General features: G+C 36.8%; 1 pseudogene; it reads right to left on the bottom strand.

Moving 5' to 3' along the window:
• Positions 1-6,620: 6,620 nt before the first annotated feature.
• Positions 6,621-7,082, bottom strand: LOC131415130 (proteolipid protein 2-like; annotated as a pseudogene).
• Positions 7,083-12,814: the final 5,732 nt, after the last annotated feature.

Genomic DNA, 12,814 nt, shown 5'->3' with positions numbered 1-12,814 from the left:
CAAAAGGCAACGACTGTTCAGTTTCTCGTATTCTTTCCATAGATGAACAATCATTCATATTTATTATATAGATTTTTCTCAGCCATGCTTTTTTCCCCCGTCATAACAATATATCTTGAAAATTCTTCCATATCAGTAAATATAGAACTGTCTCAATCTTTTTTTTTTTTTTTTTTTGTGAGGAGATCAGCCCTGAGCTAACATCCGCCAATCCTCCTCTTTTTTTTGCTGAGGAAGACGGCCCTGGGCTAACATCGGTGCCCATCTTCCTCCACTTTATATGGGACGCCGCCACAGCATGGTTTACCAAGCAGTGCGTCGGTGCGCGCCGGGCATCCGAACCAGCGAACCCCGGGCCGCCGCAGCGGAGCGCGTGCACTTAACCGCTTGCGCCACCGGGCCGGCCCCTGTCTCAATCTTTTTAACAGCTACAGAGTAGTTCATTTTTTGCACGCACAACAATTTATTTAACCAGTACCCTATTAATGGACATTTAAGTTAGTTACAATCTTTTGCTATTACTACAAACAATGCTGCAATGAATACTTTTGTGTATAAGTCCCTCCTTGATTCTTCTCTTTGTTAAATGGTTTCTTCATTCAATAATTTTTTTCAAGGAGAGGTCATAGGTACCATGGTTTTTGTTCTTTCTTTTTTAAAATGTCTACTTAGTCATTGTCTTTGCTTTCAATATTTTGCTATATAAACTTCAGCTTATTTTTCCTTTTACTTCTTCAATGATTTGGATTTTGAAATAAAGCATTCTTGATTCTAGTCTACTAATAGTTACCTTTAAACATAAATAATATAGAATATACATTTTTATGATTATAAATTTAAAAATAAAACTATAACTTTTGCAAATTTTCTATTTAGATGAGAAACTTAGCACATTTGCTGCCCCCAATTTTATCTTTCTCCTTCTTTTTTTAAAACACTATAATCTTTTTTTCAAATTTTATGATATTACCTTTAGGTTTGTAACTAAATTATAACTATATTTAGATTTATTTCTGTATGTTTTATATATTTACTTCTAGTCCTTGTAGAGAATCTATTTTCTTGAGTTTTAATTTTGACTCATTTTTCAGTGGTCTAAAGTAAAACTAAATAATTTTAAAATAAAGAATACTTAGGTGAGATCTAGCATATCTCTAAGAATATCTGTTGTCCTCACACATCAATGACAACGTGGATAGTTTTTTTGGTTCACAAATTTTTGCCCTAAAAATTTGTTAGACTTCCTATGTTATCTTTTTTAGACTTAGTGCTGTTGAGGAAAAGAAAAGACCAACCTGTGTTTTACTACGTTATAGGCAACATTTTCTTCCTTAGCCCTTATGGGATTCTTTGTGTATTTCTGAAATTCAAAAACTTCACTGGGATAATCCTAGGGGATAATTACGATCTCTTATCATAATTTTTTTCTTGAAGGAGGAACTCTTTAAAAGACTCAGGTCCTTTTTTACCTCAGTAAAATTTTCTGCTCATATATTAGTTTGTTACGTATGTTCCATTTATCTTATTTTCTTCTTCTGGAAGGTCTATTATCAATACTTAGGACCTCGTCTTTGCCCTCCTTATCTCTTTTTATTTCTCTTTGTTCTTTTCTTCTACCTTCTGGGAAAGCTTCTCACATTTGACTTCTGAAACATTGATTTGACTTTCTGCACTGAGAAGTCTGCTAAATACTGCCTCCAAAATGGATTTTATGTGTTACTACATTTTTAAATTTGGTTTCCCTGTGGACTTTTCTAGCTTGTTTCCTTTTCATCTCAATCTGTTTTCATTTCAATATAGCCTATTCTCTTTTTTTTAATAGCCTGTTCATGTTTCATAGGCAAGAATTTTTTTTAAAGATATAAGATATCTAGTAAAATGCACAAATCTTAAGTGTACAACTTAATGGAGTTTTACATATGTATACACCCATATGAACATCTACCAAATCAACTACAGAACACTTTGAACCCTCCCAATACATTCTCATTCCCCCTCCCCATAAATCCTTCACCAAGGTTAATCGATATTCTGATTTCTAGCACAGTAGATCAGTTCTGCCTGTTTTAGAATTTCATAGAAATGGAATCATGTAGTATATACTTTTTTGTGACTGACTTTTTTGGTTTTTATAGATTTTTAAAAATTTTTTATTGTGGTAAAATATATACAACATAAAATTTACCATTTTAGCCATTTTTAAGTGTACAGTTCAGTGGCACTAAGTATACTCACATTGTTGTGCATCACCACCATCCATCTCCGGAACTTTCCACCTCCCCAAACCGAAAATCCGTACCCACTAAACAACAACTCCCCATCCTCCTCCCCCCAGTCCCTGGCAACCACTGTTCTACTTTTTGTCTCTATGAATTTGACTATTTTAGGTACCTCATATAAGTGGAATCATACAATATTTATCCTGTTGTGTCTGACTTATTTCACTTAGCATAACGTCTTCAAGTTAATCCATGTCGTAGCATGTGTAAGAATTTCATTCCTTTTTAAAGCTAAATAATACTCCATTGTACATATATACCACATGTTGTTCATTTGTTCATCCATTGATGGACATGTAGATTTTTTAAAAATAATCTTTCTAAAATTTCTTCCTATTCTTGAAATAAATCAGTATTAGTGGAAGACTTTTTTAAAGTTCTTAGGAGGTTATTTTCCTTGTCTCATACTGCAGAAATGTATTCCTTCAGTCTCTTTTTCCCCCTATTTTCTTAACTTTGAATTGGGAGAAGAATATCTAGGCCCAGAGTTGGAAAACAGATTAGGTGCAGAGTTTTGCTATTTAGTTCCCTCACCGTCTAAGTTAGGTTTTGATGGATTCTCCTGCTCTAAAACTCTGTGATTTCATATGCACAGGCCTTATTCCAGTTTTTATTGCTTAACAGGCATTTATCTTGTGTAGTTCCTTTGAAATGAAATAGAATAACATCCTGATTCTCTATTAGAAAGAGGATGTTTAACCTAGAGAATTTAACTGTATTTAGTCTTCTTTAATGACGTCAGGTGGTGCATGACAACTTTACCCTCCTCCAGCTTTCACTACTTTTAGGGTCTTCTACCTCTACCTCTAGCTCTTTACCTTTATGAGGACTACAGAGCCCAAGGTCTCCATTCTCTCTATCTTAGCCTTATTGTGTACTGGGGACTGTAGACACTAAATTGGTTAAGAAGGGCTGTTAATTACGGGAAGGGGCACTCTGGCTGATCAGAAGTCTATTTTTACACAGTGAAGGCCATGCTGCCTCACTTTCTCGTTAGTGAAGCTCTGTGTTCCCAAACTATGTGCCGTCAGTGAGGGGAAGCAAGGGGAGGTATGACACACAGTTCTTTCTACCTGATTTCCAGCCGTGCTTTCCTGATTCAAAAGATGCTGTTTGCCTCAGATATCAATTATGTTTCTTAATTTTGCACTATTGAAAATTTAATAATAGAAATACTTTCAGAAATCTCCTTTATGATCCACTTATCTTTTATTTCAGAGGTTGTTGTGCATTTTCATCTTTTTGTACTACTTCATGAATATTTAATAGAAGATTGAGAGAAGAATTATTAAGTGTTATTATTACCCAGCATCATCCTAACCCTAAAGTGTGGGTCCAAGATTGTTTCACTTATTCTATATAACCTAAGTGTTATAAGACACCCAAGGAAGAGTCTCTTTCCGCATTAGCCTGATATGTTAAACGCAAGTATTAAAACAATTTCTTTGTGGTAAGTACTTGCCACTCTCAGGAGCCTCATAAAAAGCAAATATTCTCCAAAGGGGTAAAACAAGTCAGTATCATCTTGGTTTGATAACTTGAAGTCATCAGGCAAAGCTGGTTGGCTCTGGTAGTGAGGGAGTGAAGCACAAAAGCTGATGCCAGCTAATGTTGCATGTTCCGGTATTCAGACAAGCACTTTAAATTAGGGGCACAGAAACACTTTTACTGCTCTGAACCTTCCCTAGTGCCCCAGGCAATCCCTGAAAAATCCTCAGTACTTCCTATCTAGAGTGTCTCAGCTATTTTATAAGCATCAGAGGAGAAGAATTGGAAAGCACCATCACACATGGTTACTGTTGATTAATCCCAGGCTCTTTACTGTAAACTGGTGCCTTTCTATGATTTTTGTGTGTGTGTGTGTGAGGAAGATCAGCCCTGAGCTAACATCCATGCCAATCCTCCTCTTTTTGCTAAGGAAGACTGTCTCTGAGCTAACATCTATTGCCAATCCTCCTCCTTTTTTTCCCCAAAGCTCCAGTAGATAGTTTAAGTCGTAGTTGCACATCCTTCTAGTTGCTGTATGCGGGACGCCACCTGGCCGGAGAAACGGTGCATCGGTGGGCGCCGGGATCTGAACGCAGGCCACCAGCAGCGGAGCACGCGCACTTAACTGCTAAGACAGGGGGCGGCCCCTGTTTTGTTTTTTACCGATGCAAATCTTAATTGTTATGACATCTTATAAGATAGTCCAATGTGAAAAACAGATAAAAGTGGGCTGCAAGGAGGGAGTAGGACCAGAGAGTCCACCTACTCACCAGTACTTTTAGCCGGAAGGGCTCCATGGAATGCCTAGAGCTCAGAGTAGCATAATTTCTAAATCACCATCCTAGACATCAGTAAAGGATGTTTGTGCAAGGCTGCCTACTGAAGAAGAATATGACAAAGGGCATCAAGACATCTCAACATAACTAGCATGCTTGAGTTCTGACTTGAGTCAGTTATTTTAAGGATACATTTGATTGGTGTTGTCTATACTTAACACTCTTACCCCGATCCTACTCCAGGCAACTACTGAGGGAGTTCCATTGGACTTTGTGATCTCCAAGACCTCACTCTCCCACTATATTAATTTTACAGATCTTTACAAACATCTTTAGAAAATTTTTTTCTTACATCAAATGTCAGGCTATGAATTCCAATTCTGACCAAGATAGAGTACATCCACTATGGCCTATCTCTCCTGCTGATTACAACTAAAAGCTCTGGAAAAAATACACGAAAACATGGGCCGGCCCTGTGGCTTAGTGGTTAAGTGTGTGCGCTTACACTAAATAAAAAAATCTTTAAAAAAAAAAACAACACAAAACCAATTACCTGAAGACTCTTTTATTTATTTATTTTCCCCCAAAGCCCCAATAGATAGTTGTATGTCAGAGTTTCACAGGCTTCTAGTTGCTATATGTGGGACGCGGCCTCAGCATGGCCGGAGAAGCGGTGCATCAGTGCGCACCCGGCATCGGAACCCAGGCCGCCAGCAGCGGAGCATGCGCACTCAACCGCTAAGCCACGGGGTCGGCCCAACCTGAAGACTCTTAAAAGTAAACAAAATCAGGGGCCAGCCCGGTGGCGTAGCAGTTAAGTTAGCGCACTCCGCTTAATTGGCCCAGGTTTAGTGAGTTCAGATCCCAAGCAGGGACCTATGCACTGCTTATCAAGCCATGCTGTGGCAGGCGTCCCACATATACAGTAGAGGAAGATGGGCACGGATGTTAACCAGGAGCCAATCTTCCTCACCAAAAAAAAAAAAAAATAGTAAATAAAATCAGCCAGGGCTGGCCCCATGGCTTAGTGGTTAGGTGCGTGCGCTCTGCTGCTGGGCGGCCTGGGTTCAGATCCCGGGTGCGCACCGACGCACCGCTTCTCCGGCCATGCTGAGGCCACGTCCCACATACAGCAACTAGAAGGATGTGCAACTACGACATACAACTATCTACTGGGGCTTTGGGGGAAATAAATAAATAAATAAATAAAATTATAAAATCAGCCAGATTGTGGAGTGGAGTTGAAACTTGAAGGATGAACACATTTGAGAATGAGTTTTCCATTTTTCCCCCTCTTTTCTCCTGTGGCTTTGCCCCAAGGGCAGGCCCCAAGTGCAGAACTGCTCAGCAGCAGTGATACAGGCAGTTAAAACTCTAAAATAAACCTAGTCTTTCTGTAAAGAAGAACTGAGAAAAGGGGCCTCTGTGGGGCACAGAGTGTAGGAGGAATCCTGGAGAGAAGTAAGCTGGAGAAGAGGATTCCTCAATACTGTGTAAGAAACTATACAAGTCCCTGGTTTACCCTTGAGCTACATATGCATGGGACAGAACCAAGCGGGATGGGTCTGGTAAGATTTAAACCACCAACCAGGTCTCAGACTAACCTCTTAGAGATGTATGTGTTGAACAGACCCAAAGCAACTTCAACAAGGTTTGGAAACTGAACTGAGATTAGAAGCCACTGCCCACAGAAAATGATTTTTTTGTTGTTCTAACAATCTGTTTATTATTTATTTATCCCTCCACAGAACCACCTCCCACACTGAGGAGGTTATTTGGAGTGGGTTACAATCTGGGGCCTGGACTCTGAAATCTGAGGTGCCCTCCTCCTTCATTTTATGGTTTAGGTGGGGGCATAGTCCAAGCAAAACTGGTGTCTCCTTTTGGATACTGCAGAAGGAAGGGGGACCTAGGCACACCCAGGAAGGTTGATTGGCAGGCTAGAAGACAAATTCTCCCAAGAAAGGCACTTTTACCTCAAAGGGGGCTGGGAGTTGGTTGGGAGTGTTATAGGGCCCGGGAGAGATTGATTCCATGGAGGAGTTATTTACAGGTTGTAGAGAGAAATGAAGGGAGTTCACCTACGCGGGGCTATCTGCAGGTCAGTAGGCACTGCTGTATGTCTTTATTGCCGCAAAGGAAAGGTGACATAGGCATCATAGCCAAAGAGGCACATAGTGATTAGTCCCAATACCCCTGCGATGATTTTGGAGTGGTTTCCTCTCTCAACAAGAACAACAATGGAGGTGATCAGGTAGAGGATTGCTGCTGTGAAGGTTCAGAAGAAATAACTCCAAGGCCAGTTGATGAGTTGTATCTTGGTGTGCAGGTCACACATGTAGATGACAAATAAGACAACAGCAAGGATCATCTCAACCACTGACAGAGAGAAGTATCCTGGTGTTGAGGCACCAAAGCAGATCAGAATCACCAGGCAAAATATAATCTCAGCAAACAGGAGAATTCCCTTTCTAGTGCATGAGAAACTGGTGCAGGTGGCCCAGCAGCTGGGGGCCGAGTGATGCTCAGAATCCGCCATGGCGTGGGCTGGAGTCCCTGGCAGCACAGAGGATCTGGTCGCTTGCTTAAGGGTCCCGGGATGCTGCACACCAAGCTGTCTTGCCTGACTTCTAGATAGTGACTTTAAAAACTTGCAGTCTGAAGTTAACTGGGTTGATCACCTGCTAAAACAGTAACAATGATAATAATAATGATAATGGGAATAATTATAATAATAATAAATAATATCCCTTAGAGAATTTTAACAGGATTCATATCTACACAATTTAATATTCAAAAAGTCCAAAATACAATCCAAAATTACTTGATAAGCAAAGGATCAGGAAAATATGACCAATTCTCAAGGGAAAAGACAATAGATGCCAACACCAAGATGACACTGATGTTGAAATTATAAGACAAAGACTTTAAGGCAGATACTATAATAAACTCCATGAGGTAAGGGTAAACACATATGAAATAAAATGAATGGAAAGATAAAAGTTCTCAGCAAAAAAATTAAATTATTAAAAAAAGAACAAAATAGTATTAAAACATACTATCTCTGAAATTTAAAATTTACTGGATGAGCTCAATAGCAGAATGAAGGTGACAGAGGAAAGAGTCAGTGAACTTGAAGATAGGTTAATAGAAATTACCCAGACTGAAGAACAAAAGAGAAGAAAGATTAGAAAAAACTGAAAAGAACTTCAGGGAGTCATGGGACTACATCAAAAGTCTACCATTTGTCACAATGGAGTCCTACAGAGAAATTGGTGCAGAAAAAAATATTTGAGGAAACAATGGCTGAAAAATTCCCAAATTTGGTGAAAGACATTAACTTGGAGATTCAAGAAGTTCAATAAACATAAAACAGAATAAACTCAAAGAAAACCACATGCAGACACAATATATTCAAACTCCTGAAAACTAAATGTAAAGAAAAAAATCTTAAAAGCAGCTAAGGAAAAATGACACATCACATATAGGAAAACAATAGTGTTAATAATGATGATGGACTTCTCATCAGAAACCATGGAGGCCAGAAGACAGTAGAACAACATCTTTAAAATGATAGGAAAGGATTGTCAAGCCAGCTTTCTATATCCTGCTAAAATATCCTTCAGGAATGAAGGAGAAATAAAAATATTATCAGATGAAGATAAACTAAGAGAACACATAGCCAACTAAAAGAAATAGTAAAGGAAGTTCTTCAGACTGAAAGAAAATAATACCAAGTGAAACCTGGAACTTTAGGAATAAAAGAAAAACAAAAACAATAATATCTGGGTAAATATAGAAGACAATTTTTTTAAGTTCTTTAAAATATGTATAATTGTTGAAAGAAAATTTTTAATATTGTCTGATGGGGTTTTTAATGCATGTTGATTTAACACATAACAACTATAACATGAAGGGGGGAGATGATGAGACTTACATGGTTGTAAAGCTTCTACTTATTACTTAAATAGTAAAACATTACTCTAAGTAGACTCTCAAATGTTAAGTATTTTTATATTATCTAGAGCAGTGGTTCTCAACTTGGGGTGATTTTGCCCACCAAGGGACATTGAGCAATGTCTGGAGACGATTTTGACTGCCATAACTGGGGGAGAGGTGTGACTGGAATCTAGTGAGTAGAGGTCAGACTTGTTGCTAAACATCCTGCAATGCACAGGACAGCTGTCCAGAATGAAGAATTATCTGGTCCAAAATATCAATAGTATTGAGGTTGAGAAACTCTTCCTTAGAAAAACCAGAAAGAGAGAGACAGAGAGAGAGAGAATACCAAAAAGCAATAGATAATGTAGAGTAAAATAGTAAAACTATTCAAATTGTCCAAAAGAAGGCAGGAAAGGAGGAACAGGGGAACAAAAAAGCAGACAGAATAAACAGAAAACACATGTTAAAATGATATACCTAAATCCAACCATACCAATAATTACGTTAAATGTAAATTGTCTAAACACACCAATTAAAAGATCGAAGTAGTCATATTGGATTAAAAAAAAATCTACATGCTGGTTTTAAGAAACCCAGTTTAAGATTTTATTTATTTATTTTCCCCCCAAAGCCCCAGTAGATTGTTGTATGTCATAGCTGCACATCCTTCTAGTTGCTGTATGTGGGACATGGCCTCAGCATGGCCAGAGAAGCGGCGCGTGGGTGCGCGCCCGGGATCCGAACCCGGGCCGCCAGCAGCGGAGCGCCCGCACTTAACCGCTAAGCCACGGGGCCGGCCCAGAAACCCAGTTTAAATATAAAGACTTATATAGGTTAAAAGTAAAAGGATGGGAAAAGATGCACCAGGCAAACAATAATCAAAAGGAAGCTGGAATGGCTATTTTAATATCAGACAAAATAGACTTCAGAATAAGGAAGCTTATTCAAGATAAAAAACGACATTACAGATTTATGAAATGGTCACTTTATCAAGAAGACATAATCCTAAATGGGTACACAACTAATAATAAGACTTTAAATAAAATATACGAAGCAAAAATAAACCTTGACAAATTTAAATAAATTAAAATCACACAAAGTATGTTAATTGATCATAATAAACTTATAAATCAATAACAGAAAGATATTTCTTTTTAAATTTTGCATATGGATGTCAAACTGTTTGATCATCCGTTGCTGAAAAACTGTTCTTTCACCATTGAATTTCTTTGGCACCTTTGTCGAAAATCAGTTGACTAATTTTGTATGAGTCTATTTCTGGACTCTCTATTCTATTCGATTGATTTCTATGTGTTTGTCTTTTACTGGTACTACAGTGTCTTGATAATTGTAGCTTTATAATAAGTTTGAATCAGATAGTGTAAGAGTTCTGCTATTTCAAGGCTGTTTTGGCTATGGTAGGGCCTTTGTTCACCCATGTAAATTTTAGAATCAGCTTGCTAATTTCTACAAAATACTTTGCTGAGATTACATTAAATCTATAGATCAATTTGGGGAGAAGTGACATCCTAATAATTTTAAGCTTTCCAATCCATGAACACAGTATACTCTCCATTTATTTGGGTCTTCTTTTATTTATTACATCCATAATTTACAATTTTTAGCACTTACGTTGCTAGATTATACCTAAATATTACATATTTTTATATTATTGTATATAGTGTTCTTTTCAAATTTTAATTTCTAATAGTTTTTGCTAGTTTATAGAAGGACAGTTGATGTTTGTATATTGACCTTGAATCCTGTGCCTTTCCTAAATTAACTTATTAGTTCCAGTTGCTGTCTTATACATTCCTTGGGGTTTTCTATTTGTTGTCAGCCAGTAGAGACAGACTTCTTTCCTTCTTTTCAATCTGTATTGATTTTATTTCTTTTTCTTGTCTTATTGCACTGGTTTGGTTCTCCAGTACAGTATTGGATAGAAGTAATGAGGGTGGGCATCTTTTCCTTGTACCTGATCATGGGGGAAAGCATTCATTCTTTCACCATTATGTTAGTTACAGGTGCCCTCTATTAAAATGGGGAAATTTCTTTCTATTCTTTGTTTGACAAGCTGTTTAAAATTCAAGTATAGATGTTTTTTCTGCATCTGTTGAAATGATTGTGTGGTTTTTCTTTTTTATTCTGCTGATATGGTAAATTACATAGATTGTTAAATGTTAAACCAACATTCCATTCCTTGGATAAACACTCAACTTATCGTGAAGTATTATCCTTTTTATATATTATTGGTTTCAATTTACAAAAAATATTAAAGGTTTTTTTGTGTGTCTCTGTTTATATTCTCTTTCTTTTTCTTTTTTGTTTGTTTCACTATCATGGTAACACTAGACTCATACAATGAGTTCCTTCCTCTACCATTTTCTGGTAGGTTTGTGTAGAATTGTTATAATATCTTTAAATGTTTGGTATAACTCACTAGTGAAACCTAGAGTTTTCTTTGTTAGAAGTTTTAAGCCATAAATTCAGTTTCTTTAGTAGATGTTCAGATTATCCATTTCTTCTTGAGGGAGCTTTGTTAATTTGTGTCTTTCATCACAAGGATTGGTCTGCTTCTAAGTTATTGTATTTCTGGGAATCAATTTTTTCATCATATTCCCCTATTGTCCGTGTAATATTTGTAGTGTCTCTAGTGATGGACCCCTTTCATTCCTAATGTTGGTAATTTGTATCTTCTTTTTTCTTGGTCAGTTTGGCTAGAGATTTATAAGTTCTACTGATCTTTTCAAGGAATCAGCTTTTGGTTTTGTTGTTTTCTCTATTATTTTTCTATTTTCAAATTTATTAATTTCCATTCTTATCTTTATTGTATTCTTCCTTTACTTGCTTTGCATTTAATTTGCTCCTCTTTTTATAGATTCTTAAGATGAAAGCTTAGACTATTGATTTTAGACCTTTATTCTTTTCTAATATAAGCATTCAGTTCTATAAATTTTTCTCTAAGTACTGGCTACATTCCACAAATTTTTATTGTAAGTTGTATTTTCATTCAGTTCAAAATATTTTGTAATTTCCCTTGAAATTTCTTCTTTGGCACAGAGGTATGTTGTTTAATTTCCAAATATTTGAGAATTTTCCTGATATCTTTCTATTGTTTTCCTGTTTAATTCTGTTCTGGTCAGATAATATACTGTCTATGTGGGGTTTTTTCCCAACTGATTTTTTCTATTGTGGTAAAATATACATAGCATAAAATTTAAAAATTTTGAAGTGTACAATTCAGTGTCTTTAAGCATATTCACAATGTTATGTAAAAATCACCACTTATATATTTCTAGAACCTTTTCATCATCCCAAATAGAAATGCTGCATTCATTAAACAATAACTCTCCCTTCCTTTAGCCCCTTATAACTTCTATTCTACTTTCTGTCTCTATGAATTTGCCTATTCTATGTATGTTTTTAATTCTTTAAATTTGTTAAGATTTCTTTTATGGTCCAGACTATGATCTACCTTGGTAAATGTTCCACGTACATTTGAAAAAATTGTGTATTCTGCTGATGGTGGAATATTCTATAAATGTAAATATGGCCAAGTTGGTTGATAGTATTGTTCTTTTATACCCCTATTGATTTTTTATTAAATTGCTCTATTGAATTCTGAGAAAGAAGTGTTGACATCTCTGTACATAAATGTGGATTTTCCCCTTAGTTTTATTAGTTTTTGCATCATATATTTTGAAGCCCTATTGTTAGCTGCATACACATTTAGGATTGTTACATCTTTTCGATGAGTTACCCATTTTTAATTATGTAATGCCTCTCTTTAGCCATGCTAATACTTCTTTCCCCAAATCTTCTTCAATATAAGCTCTCCAGATTCATGAACTGGAAGTACTCCAGTCCCCAGTCACAGTACTCACACTCCCTAGTCACGTATCTTAATCTAATTTTGTCGGATAACTACGGTAGTTTACATGTTTCTAAAAGCAGAACTATTTGGCTTACAGAACAAGTTGAGAGCTGTGTAGTGACTGAAACATATGCCCTTCAAATACAAGGCAATCTCACATCAGCAAAAGAGAAAAATTTTAGAAAGCATTCTGTGGTGGTTAGTTGAAATGGTAGATTGAAAGAAATTTGAAATCTTGTGTGGAAGGCTCTGTTGTGTTTTTTCTTACATTTGGGGAGCTCTAGCCTGCTGTCTTGTCCCGTACTTCCACCAAACTAATGTCTTAGTAAACATCAGTGGGACTGAGCATCAGAGTGACCCCTAATGCCAGAGTACACACACTCCCACTCCCTAAATGCCAACCTAAATTCCTGAGGGAGTCAGATCCACTTGATATCTATTTCTGGATCTCAGAA

The sequence above is a fragment of the Diceros bicornis genome, chromosome 16 (genome assembly GCF_020826845.1).
Source record: "Diceros bicornis minor isolate mBicDic1 chromosome 16, mDicBic1.mat.cur, whole genome shotgun sequence".
Taxonomy (NCBI): domain Eukaryota; kingdom Metazoa; phylum Chordata; class Mammalia; order Perissodactyla; family Rhinocerotidae; genus Diceros; species Diceros bicornis.
The sequence above is the reverse complement of the archived record's forward strand: the minus strand, read 5'-3'. Positions and strand labels throughout refer to the sequence as shown.